Here is a 12,476-nt window from a genome sequence, read left to right as displayed (position 1 = left end):
CTAAGTGTGTTACAGAGGGAATTCTTGTTAGGTATGAAGTTGTACCAGAAGGCATCTGATTGATGTCTTTTACAACACAGAGATATTGTGTGATTCTATCTGAGGATCTTAGGAAAACAGGTAGTGTTTTCATCCCTATAGTATGGTGTTCCCAAATGCCACCATGCTTTTAGGTTGCATTGAAAGGTCCCTTGTGGCTCCAAGTCTGGAGCCCTTGCTACGAGACTGCGCTGTCCCACAATGTCACATGAGTATCAGCTAAAACAACTAGATCCTTTTAGCCTGAAGAAGAAGAGTCTTGGCACTGGGTCAGGGGAGGGGAGTATGGGAGGGAATGTGCTAGCTATCTTCAAGCATTTTAAGGACTGTCATCTGGAAGAGAGATTAGCCTTGTTCTTCTTGGCCCTAGAGAGCTAGACTAGGATAAATAAGTGCCAGTTGCAGAGGCAGATTTCAGTTTAATAGAAGAAAATACTTCCTAAGAATTAGGACCAACCCTAAGTGCATGGGGCCATCTTGGGAGTTAGTGGCTTCTTCATTTGAAGAGCTTAGAACAAAGGCTTGTCACAGAGGCCATTCCTATCCAGGCTCAGGTTTGACTAGCCGGCCACCAAGTTCTCTTGTTTGGTACTAGACATTACACATAAAATGATGACTTTTCCAAGATCCCTTCTGGCATTTTTAAATATGTGTGGAGAAAATCCCGTGAAGAAAAGGGAGGAATTGAAACAAAAGCCTGAAGATGGTGCCGCCCATAAGACCTAGTGTTTCAATCTCTCCACCTCCTGCCCCAAGAAGGCTGCTCCACATTTGGCTCTGTCAGAGACAGGCGTAGATGCCTCTCCAGCTCTGCCACAGTCTGAAAGGAGCATCTTCAGGCCAATCCTTCAGGCCCCTGGAGAGCTGGCAGGTGGTGGCAGCAGGTAGAGTGGTTTCTACACTTTCTCTTTTCTTCTATCACAAAGGATTGAGGAGGAAGGATAAATGAGATGACTACAAGTGGAGTGTAGGACGTATAAGGACATATAAGAGCATGTGAAACATGCTCTGTGTTGCTTCTTCCTTCCCTTTGTGTGACTAAACACGATTTGGAACTAAAATCTTTACTTCCTCACCCCTCCCTTTGCTTCTTTTTTTCAGTTTTTTTTGGGGGGAGGGGAAGGTCTATTTTATTTGATGTGAAGAGAGGCCAGACAAGGAGAAAACACCAAACTTGGCTGTGACTTTTTACTAAGAAAATTGGATTGTGTTTCAGGTATGATTCAGGGTCTGATTAGAAATGTCATTTTTCTTTCTTTTTTAACTTTTTAATTTAAAAAAGATATACTATAACTAGAAGTTGAATACAGCATGCTCAAAGCTGCCCTTCCTGCTTCTGACTATTCACATGTGAATGACTCAGGGCCTAGGGGGTTTGGTGCTTTGAGACAACAAGATAATCCTTTATTGGTTGCTGATCAGAATGACCAATAATTGAGTTTATCACTCAACAAATCTTTACAAAGGGATTATACCCATTAATCTCCTTTTCTTTGGAATCTTCATGGGACAAGTTGCTTTTCCATGAAAGCTATTTCAAGGGGTTTCCTTTCCCTCTACCTCAGCAAAAAAAAAAAAAAAAAAAAATGGTAGCCATGAATACATGGCAGCTAAAGCCCATGTTCTTTGCCTCTGGTAGCCTGAGTTCTAGGCTATCTCTTTTGGTTGTGTTCTTTACTGATCCTAGGTGAATGAATACCAATCTTGAGATGGGCATATGTAGGCTTAGTGAGCATGTGGGAGCTCCAGAGTTTGACATTCTGGGGTCTTTTGGTAGGGGCTGACTGTTGGCAAGAAAAGGAGTCCCCAGAAACTAGTGCAGTTTTCTAAGAGAAGATAGGTCTCTGACATGAGGATAAACCCAATCTCAGCCCAGAAAGCCAGAAGACCTCTGCTATAAGGGAGAGAGTACAAAGCCAAGGTTAAATGCAGAAAGCCCATACAGTAATCCCACAAATTGTTTTGTTGTCTTTTGAGGTTTAAGTATCTCAGTTTTTTTTCACTTGCTTAAGTCTGTTTCTGTCAAATATGTGCTTCTGAAGATTCTGTATTTAGCATTTCTTTTGTGTAGGAAACAAATGGCTGTCCCATACATGATTCATATTGCACATTGAGTACTTTTCAATTCTTCCCTTTTGGAAGGGCCCTAGACATTAGACAAAATCTAAAGTACAACTAAATTTTCTTCACAGCCCTGAGTTGAAGGGGTAATAATTAGAAGATGTGAGACAAGGGACCCTCACTACTTCCATTAGGTGTTAGGCACCCCATCTCACCCCGGACTGAATAAGATCTCACCACAAAGCCGAAGAATCCCTTAGCAGAGAAGAGAGAGAGAGACAAGTGACCCTAGCAGCAGTTATTATTGTCAAATTAACATTGTACATCAATGTAATCAACACCTTGACCATTTATCTCCTTTTCTCGTTCTTGTCTCCCTTGAGTCTTTGCAGGGAATACTGAGAAATACCTATATTTGGTGCTTAGGTGCTATGCAAAGTTCCAGGAAGCAGAGTACCTGCAGTGCTGGTCAAAGGAGATTTCATTGTTTGTGTGTTTCTAATTAGAATTCCTTTCTTAACAGAAGCTGGCACCTTCCCAGTGTCTTTGTTAGCTCTATTGATCTGGAGAGCAGATCATTTCTATTTCTCTTCTAGAGAGACAGGAGGAGCCTGTCTTTGCCATCAGGGCAGCTAACTGACTGATTTTTTCAAGTAAAAACACTGAAATTAGGTGGATTGAGTCCCATTAATTAGCAGGAATGACTTTAAAGAGAAGTGTGCTCTCTGTGCTTGGCAATATTTATGACATCCCATAGGAAAAGGAGACCTTCCCCTAAGTTCCGCCATTCTGTCAGCATGAGAGTGTGTGTCAACACACACACAGACACACAGACATCCCTCATTCTCTGCCTCTCCTTTTAATAAAGTAAACACATTTTAAACATTCATTTAACTGTTTGGGTCTGGGTTTAGAGCGAACCCTAAACGTAAGTTCCCAGAAACCTATTCATAGTCTTCATTTAATCTTCATTTCAACACATTTTGTTTGAATTTAGAAACTCCTTTTTTATTTAAAAAGTACCCCCCCAAATATTCTCTCTAATATTGTAGATCTCTAAGATTTTTTCTAGCTCTAATCTCTTATGCTAGCTAGTATGCCATAGGTGAAAATACCTAAAAGAAAGAAGAATTTCTACAGACAATGTGCACCTTTGTTGAAGGACTCTACTCCAATAAAACAGTAAATAAAGAGCCCAAAGAGTTCATCCCAACATCTTAGGCCAATACACAAAGACTTCAGCAATCATAAGACAGCTAGTTGTTCAGTCAATCGCTGACATCAGGCCAAGATGACCAGAACCACATTCTCAGGTACTAAGAAAATTGACAGTGATGCTGGCTAAGCCACTGCCAGTCTACTCTGAAAGCTTGTGCAGAATGGCAGTGGCGTCAAGAAATCAGAGAAGGGAAAATATCACCCCAATATTTGAAATGGGTAAAAAAAATGGAGCTGCTTTTCTTTTTTTAAAATCAGGCTTGTCTGATCTGTAAATTTCTCAATCCTTCGTCCTATTTCTTTATACAAGTCATTAAGAAAAATGTCAAGACATCCCAGGGCCAAGCACATGATTCTGGGGTACTCCGTTGTCTATTTCCTTCCTAATTGTCCTAGTCCTGAATAGCAGCTCTGGGAGTTAGAAAGTTTTTCACAAAAGAAGAAAACAGACAAGTAGAAGACAATAAAACAACAGGTCTTTATTAACATGAGGTTGAACTCACAAAGGAAAGATTTAAAGCTTAAAATGAAATTCTCCAACCTAGGAGCATGGGGGAAGACAGCCATGGTGGGGGAAGAGGCAGCGGCTGAGACACTGCCTGGACTGTCCTTTGTTTTTTTGGGGTTTTTTTTTTTGGTTAGGCAAGGAGGTTAAGTGACTTGCCCAGGGTCACACAGCTAGTAAGTGTTATGTGTCTGAGGCTGGATTTGAACTCAGGTCCTCCTGACTCCAGGGCCAGTGCTCTATCCACTGTGCCACTGAGCTGCCCCTTGGACTGTCCTTTGAACCATAGTTGGATGAGAAGGGGGGGGGGGGTCAGCTATTGTCCTTCAGAGAGAATAGCTCAGGGAGAAGGAGAATCAGGCCCGGTGTCCAGAACAATGCCAGTATCCGCCAGCGGCCTTTATGGGGCTCTGAGAAGAGATGCTTTGGGATGATCAAACAGGTTCATAGACACGTCAAGTCATAGGCTTAGAGTTGGAAGTACTAGGGCCATCAAGTCCATCTCCCTCATTTATCAGCTGAAGAAACAGAAGTACCAAGAAGTGAAATGATTTGGCCGTAGCCCCACAGCTAGGCTAAGTCCAAGGGAGGATTCTAATCTGGTTCTTCCTGATTCTAAGTCCCGCACCTAGCACCTAGTCATCATCAGTAAGTCACTTACCATTAGGTGAGTCCATCATCATTCGGCTATCTATGGCTTACTGGTCAACACAATTCATGAGTCTACCATTGGGTCACAGAACAGTTCAGCAGCTTGCTTTGTATGTATTTGTTTGCAAGCTGTCTCCACCATTATATTGTGAGCTCCTTGAGGGCAGGTACTGTCTTTTGCCTCTTTTTGTATCCCCAGAATTTATCAGAGTGCCCTGCATAGTAGGTGCTTAATAAATGTTTATTTATTGATTAATATTGGTGTTGACATAATTTATCAAGTATGTACGACTACCAACAATAGAATAATAATAGCTAGCATTTACATAATATTTAAGGTTTGCAAAACATTTTACACTTTATCTCCTCACAATCCTATGAGGTGTGCACTATTATCAGCCCTATTTTACAGATGAGGAAACTGAATTGGAGAGAAGTTAAATTACTTGCTTGTAGTTATGGAGCTTTTAAAAGTCTGATTCAAATGGTTCTTTTTCTGACTCCAAATCCCACACTGCACCACTTAGCTGCCCCTAACGAGATACTAGAATTAGAGAATCAGCCTCACCATAGAAATCACTCACTCATTCATTCAAGAAGCATTATTAAGTGCCTCCTATGTTCCAGGAGCCATGCTAAGCACAATTCCAGCTATAGGAGCAACCTTCCAAAATGGCCCTAAAGCAATGGAGGAGGGGTTGGAGGAGGAGGAGGGAGAAAAGCCAAGCCATTGTCTTAAAAAATCCTTTTTAATCACACTCACTGCATGCTATTAGTGGGTGCATAGCATATGGGATTATAAAACTCATAAGATATTCTTAGAAATATATGGCATGTGTGGGAGTGCTCTACGGAATTGAAATTATGGTTTTATCATTGATGTTTTATAGAGGAGGGAAAATAGTAAGGCAGATAACTCCCCCTTGGGCATGTACTGCATTTGGTTCACAGCTCCAAGTTTGGGGCTCTAACCACTTGGCTCTCCCATCAAACATGTTTCACACATGAAGAAACTTCAGAAAGAAGCCTGTTCCAAAGTGTCCCATGATTTAATACTTCATTAGAAATGGCATTTCAATACACCGCATGCCTGTGCTCTGGTAACTAGCCAAGACTCAGGCAACAAAGACAATATTTAAGGCTTTATTGATGAATAGGTTTTATTTTTAGCTTAAAAGTTGGACCAAATGAAAATCCACATGGAGGAAATTAGAATCTGCCAGAAACAATCACACTGGCTGGGGCTGGGGAATGGGGACAGGAAACACCCATTAGTACTAATGGGAGTAATAGGCCTGCCTCTGAGTGGCAGGAATCTCCTCTGAAACCTTGTACTGATTCAGAAAGAGCTCTGGCATAGCATTGAAGCTAAATCTATATTTAAAAAAAAATCCCACAGGCTCAGGATCACAGGATTGAGAGGAGTCAGGAATCTTCATGATCATCTGCATTTCATTTGACAGCTCTTCATTTGACAAATGCTGAAACTGAGGCCTGCTTGGCAGAAGAGACTTGTCCAAGATCATACAAATGGTACCTACTGGAACGAGACTTTGAATCTAAATCTCCGGTTGCCAAACTTACCATTCTAGCCTGCTTTCTCTTCATCTCCCTAACTGCAGTTGACTGAACTTGAGTCTCATGAACAACCTTTTGGTAGGCCTCTGTGTAGGGTCTGGTTGGGACTGAATGACCATTTAGTTCATTGAAGATCATTTGAGATTTCTTGATCATGTCTACTTTCCACTTTGTACAGCTACCTCTGTTTTGCTTCAGAAAGAAAATGTTCCCTAAGTGAGAAGAATTCTGCTAATCAGCACTGACCATATGAGTTGATCAAGTGAATGACCATATGTGGTCTTCAGAGAGCTAAGTAGGACTAGCCCAAAGAGCCTGAAAGGACATATTCAAGGATCATCAGAGAAGTGTTCCTGAAGGAGGTGATTTTTAGCATTGTCTTACAGAAGGTGATCTGGGAAAGGGACTGAAAAGGGGGCTTGGTTCAGTACACAGCACCCTTTGGAGGGAATAGGATTATAAGCAAGGCTAAGCTATGGGGATTGGAGAGAAGATATTTTTTGTAACTTTACATGACTTTTACCTGTGATTTCCTTGGTATAGGGAATTCTCTACAGGGATACTCCCTCTATGAATGCAGATTAGCAACTCTTTTTCAATTTATGGTCTCAGGTGCTTGAGCAATTGAAAAATAACTTGACTTTCCAAAGGTCACCCAGCCAAAATTTGGAAGAAGTGATACTTGGATTCAAGTCTTCTTGACTCCAGGGTCAGCTTTCTATCCACAATTGTCATGCTGCCTTTTTATGGATTTAAGCCAGAAAAAATACCCTTAATTCTAAATGAGCAACCTTATTCACCAAACACCTCCTCCATATTGTCTTCCTTGATATCCCAGAAGTGATCTACCCTTTCTCTGAAATGGAATAATACTTCATAGCTCTCTGTGAGTTTTAATGCTATGTATTATAGATATCTGTGTGTGCACCTCCACCCCACCCACCCCTGTCAGACTGTGAGTTCCTTAAGAACTGATGCTCAAAACACAGTTGTGAAAGCTCAGCTAAGGCACTGGAATTGATATTCAACAGGGTTCTTCTCAGCTTTGAGTTCTTCTCTCACATGTTGTCCACATCACAATCTACTTTGATGAAGGAACATGGTAGAATATTCAAATCGTGCTTCTCCTACTTTCTACTTGTGTAACATCGGACATGGGATTTAACCTTTGTGGTCCTTGATTTCCTTGTCTGTAAGGTGAAGGGACTGAAATGGATTGCCTCTGAGGTCCTTTCCAAATTTAGATCTAAGATCCTATGAAGTATGTTCTCTAAAAGCAGCCGCTCTTGTGATTTTCAGCACCTAGGACAGTGTCTTCATAGAGAAGGGGGTTAATAAAGGTTTGTTTGATGGAATCCAGTTGACCTCATCCATCCTTTGATCTCTTTCACCATTTTCATGATACTATTCACATGGAAGGATCAATATTTGTTCTGTTTCATTGAATTGAATGCGTACTTTCAGAAGGAAGGAGCACCTTTGTTGTGGTGGTCATGGAATCTGCTGCCCCCAGAGGCTATTTCACACAAGTTCCAGTGATTCTCCTTCTAGTCATGCAATTTAGCCAAGTCTCTTCCCCTCACTTGGCTTCAGTTTCCCATCTGTGAAATGGGGATAATAATGCTTTTGCTGACTCCTTCATAGTATGGTTGTAATGAAAAGATTTCTATGACTTGTCTGCAAACATTTTTCTCCATTAGAATATAAACTCCTGAAGAACAAGGGATGAGCCACCCTTGTGAGTGTTTGGCACAAGTAGGTGATTAAAAAATTCTTGTTGAATGACTGATCCCTGGAGTTTGGAACTTTTGTTGTCCTAGTAACATAATATGTCAGTACTCTAGTAAGTCAATGGATATGTGATTCCATAGATGTTGGTATTCTTTCTAGGTACATAGAATGAAACCTACCCATATCTGTGCTATCATGTTCATATTTTGCCCCAGGACTTCCCTAAATTTCATCATGGGAGACCCCTTGGTTGGTAGGAGCCTTCCTAGTATTCTCTTGATGTGAATTGATCTGAATGGAAGAATGGGTTTTGTGAGCTCCTTATGATTCCTTGATACATTGACTGGTACATCTTGATCTGTCATAGATTTCATTGATTGCATTTGATTCTTGATTTGATTAATTCTTAATCTGATTGCTTTAATTCTTGCATGATTTGTCATTCACCATGTATTCCAGCTGTCTCCCATTCACCATGTACCTTTCCACTGCCCATGGAATGATTCTCAACTTCATTTTCTTTGACGCTATAGTATTTCATGCCTCATAGTTATATAACACCATCAGAAAAAGATTGGGACTGAAAAAGAGGGACCTTCTTTCAGGAAGAAATACAGAAATAGCACAGTGTACACCTTAGCTGTATGATCACTTGTTGGAAAGGTTACTGGAGAAATTAGTCTATAGTCATGTGCTAGGAACACACCTAGAATGAGGCAGAGAGAAGGCACCGTGTATTAAAACAGAATCTCCTTCCTTATCTTGGGGATAACTGACCAACTCTACTTGCTACTGCCAAATAACTGCCTTAGCTTTTTCTTTCCATCCTCCACCCAGAATATTTCCTCCCCAAAACAATGGTTTTCAATTGTGTTCACTTCCATCTCTCATGGCTCACATCACCATTCCTTCTATCCACCATTAGAGAGAAGGGTTGTAATAGGTTCAGACAGATTCTCAATCCACCCTAGAGGTTACCAAGAATGTGTACAGACTAACCACTGACACCAAAACCAGATCTCTGGCAAATCTCTACTGGTTAGCCATTAAGTTTGGCATGTGACCAGAAATTTCCATCTCTTTTGGTTTTCCAGAAAACAGAAAGATCTTTCCTACTAGTATAAATAGAAGTGCCACCGTGTGATGGTTAAACCAAGTGATACGATGATCTGGTAGTCCCTGACTGCACAGTCTCACAGACTATGATCTTCACCCTCTAGCCTTTACAATCTTCTCCAGAGCTGGTGAGGAGCAAGAAGAGATTATGAATGAGGACATTCTTGATTCCTGACATCATCAGGGATAAGGGTACCTGAACATATGGGAGGTTAATGCATGATTGTTAAATAGTGTTGGTTTGAGCTCTAAGTCCCTATAGAATGGGAAGGCTATGGACTTGAGGATCCTATTAGGGAACACAACAAGAAGTTTCATGCTACATGTGCTATAGCCAAAAGCAACGCTATAAAATCAGAGATAGTATCTACTACTTCCAGGCACAAAAAATTATCAAGCAACCATACAAAGATGCATGGCAGATGAGATTTGAACAGTCACCAAGAAGAGTGTTCGGCCAAAGAGACACAGACCACAAAAGGTGGTCATCAGTATCAAAACCAGAGTCTATATCCTGAACTCTTTTGTGAGTTACTGTCCTATATTTGATTCCTCTTCTATTTTAGGCTTCCATTTTTCTGGCCTCTGGATCCAATGTTTTCTGACTTTAGATTCTCACTTCCCACAAGGGCTAGCTCCACCCTCCCTGTCTCTGCGTTCTCTCCAGGATGATCCTCCTAGGATATTAAGATCCCCTGGAAGATGTTTATCTTGCTTGAATCATCCCATAGCAAGCTGACAGTAGCTGTCATTTTCATTCTCAATATTCAGCCGAATGAGAACATTTGTCTCCTCCAACCAATTGATCAGTGTCCATTAAGATGCAGCTTCAGTTTCAGTTGTGCATTCTAACAAGAAAACGTGCTCTAATAATGAATAAATCATCAAATGTCAGGGGAAAGAAACAAGGTATCATTCAGTTGCATTCCCTTATTTGTGAGAAGATGATGCCCAGGTCTAAAGAGGTAAAATGCCTGGCCAAAACCCCTAGTGGTCAAGGGACCAACCTAGTCTTAGCCTATAGCCACATTGTATGTTTATGGCCACATATCCCATAATTCCCACCATTCCTGAGAGGAGATCAACAACTCTTCATCTCCCAGACCCCTTTGCTTCCCAAAGCTCCTGGCTGTGGCATGGTAATGACTTTGGCCAACAATCCAGAGGCCCCTGGATGCTGATATGACAGCAAGAAAAGATTTTAGGAAGCATGTAAGCTTCTCCAGTGAAGGAATGAAGCCCCCTCACTGGAGATCTTCAGACAGATGATGAGTAGTCCAAAGTGACATAGTTTTTAAACCATATTTTCATGCAAGAGATGGAGGAGGGTAGATTATGTCACTCTTCAGATCCCTGAATCTGAGATTCTCTTAATTAATGTTGCATTAATTAATCAATTAAAAATGTACATAAAGACTGACTTTGGTTTGTTAACACAGAACATCTGTAAAATGGGAATATGAATAGCACCTAATTTTCAGGGCTGTGATGAGGATCAGATGAGATAACATATGTAAATACTATGCAAACCTTAGAGCACTTCATAATACTAACTACTTTTTAAATTTTTATTTATTTTTAACATTTATTTTAAAAAAATTTTGAGTTCCAAATACTCCTTCCCACTACTTCCCCACCCATTGATAAGGCAAGCAATGTTATATCAATTATTCATGTGAAGTCATGGAAAATATATTTTCATATTACCTATGTTGCAAAAGAAAACACATAAAAACCACAAGAAAAATAAAATGAAAAAAAGATGTTTCAATTTGCACTCAGAGTTAATCAATTTTCTTTATGGAGGTAGATAGCATTTTTCATCAAAGGTTCTTTGGAATCATCTGGGATCATTGTCTTCATCATACTATCTAAGCCTTTTGCAGTTGATCACTGTTACAATATTGCCATTATTGTATACAGTGTTCTCCTGGTTCTGCCACTTCACATGGCATCAGTTCATATAAATCTTTCCTGTTTTTTTTTTTCTGAAACCATCCTGTTCATCATTTCTTTTAGCACAATAGTATTCCATCACAATAATATACCACAACTTGTTCAACCATCCCTCAATTGATGAACATCTTTTCAATTTCCAATTCTCTGCCACTACAAATAAAAAAAAGAGCTGCTACAAGTATTTTTGTACATATAGGTCCTTTTCCCTTTTCTTGGATCTCTTTGGGACACACACATAGTGGTGATATTGCTGGATCAAAGAGTATACACAGATTTATAGCCCTTTAGACATAGTTCCAAACTGTTCTCCAGAATGGTTGGACTAGTTTACAACTTGACCAACAATGCATTAGCATTCCTATTTCAACATGTCCCCTCCAGCATTAATCATTTGCTTTTTCTGTCATGTTAGCCTATCTGATAGGTGTGAGGTGGTACCTCAAGGTTGTTGTAATTTCCATTTCTCTATTAACTAGTAATTAAAAAAAATTCATGTGACTATTGATAGCTTTGATCTATTTTTCTGAAAACTGGCTGTTCATATCCTTTGACCATTTATCATTGGGGTAATGAGTCTTATTTATATAAATTTGGCTCAATTCCCTATATATTTGAGAAATGAGGCCTTTATCAAAGAAATTTGCCATAACTTTTCACCCCAGTTTCCTGCTTTTTAATATAATTTTGGCTGTGTTGTTTTTGTTTGTGCAAATCTTTTTAATATCATACAATCAAAATTATCCATTTTACTTCCTGGGACCTTCTCCATATCTTATTTTATCATAAACTCTTCCCTTATCCATAGATATGACATGTAAAATTTTCCATGTTCCCCTAATTTACTTATGATATTACCCTTTATATCTAAATTGTTTACCCATTTTGAACTTATTTTGGTATATGGTGTGAAGTGTTGGTCTATGCCTAGTGTCTGCCAAATTGTTTCCAGTTTTCACAGAAATTTTTGTCAAATGGTGAACTCTTGTCCTTAAAGCTTAAATCTTTGGGTTTATCAAATACTAAATTACTGTGGTCATTTACTATCATGTATTGTGTACCTGATCTATTCCACTGATCCACCACTCTATTTCTTTGTTGTTGTTCAGTCATTTTTAAGTTGTATTTGACTCTTTTTCAGCCCATTTAAGATTTCTTGGCAAAGATACTGGATTATCTTTGGTTTGTCATTCTTCTTCTAGCTCATTTTACAGATTAGGAAATGAGGCAAACAGGGTGAAGTGACTTGCCCGGGATCACACATCTCATAAATGTTTGAGGCTGGATTTAACTCAAGAAGATTAGTCTTGCAGATTCCAGGCCTGGGAATCTATCTACTGTTCTTTCTACTAGCTGTTCTCACTCTATTTCTTAAGCAGTACCAAATTGTTTTCATGATTACCATTTTGTAATATAGTTTGAAATCTGGTACCATGAGGCTGCCTTCCTTCACACTTTTTTTTCATTGATTTCCTTGATATTCTTGACTTTTTGGTCTTCCAGATGAATTTTGTTATTACTTATTCTAGTTCTACAAAAATAATTATTTGGTAGTCTCATTGGTATGGTATAAGAATTGTGATTGTTAATATATTGGCTCAGCCTACCAATAAGAAATTAA

This window comes from Vombatus ursinus, unplaced genomic scaffold (assembly GCF_900497805.2).
Source record: "Vombatus ursinus unplaced genomic scaffold, bare-nosed wombat genome assembly UNPS02012901.1, whole genome shotgun sequence".
Taxonomy (NCBI): Eukaryota; Metazoa; Chordata; class Mammalia; order Diprotodontia; family Vombatidae; genus Vombatus; species Vombatus ursinus.
Note: the sequence above shows the minus strand (reverse complement) of the source record.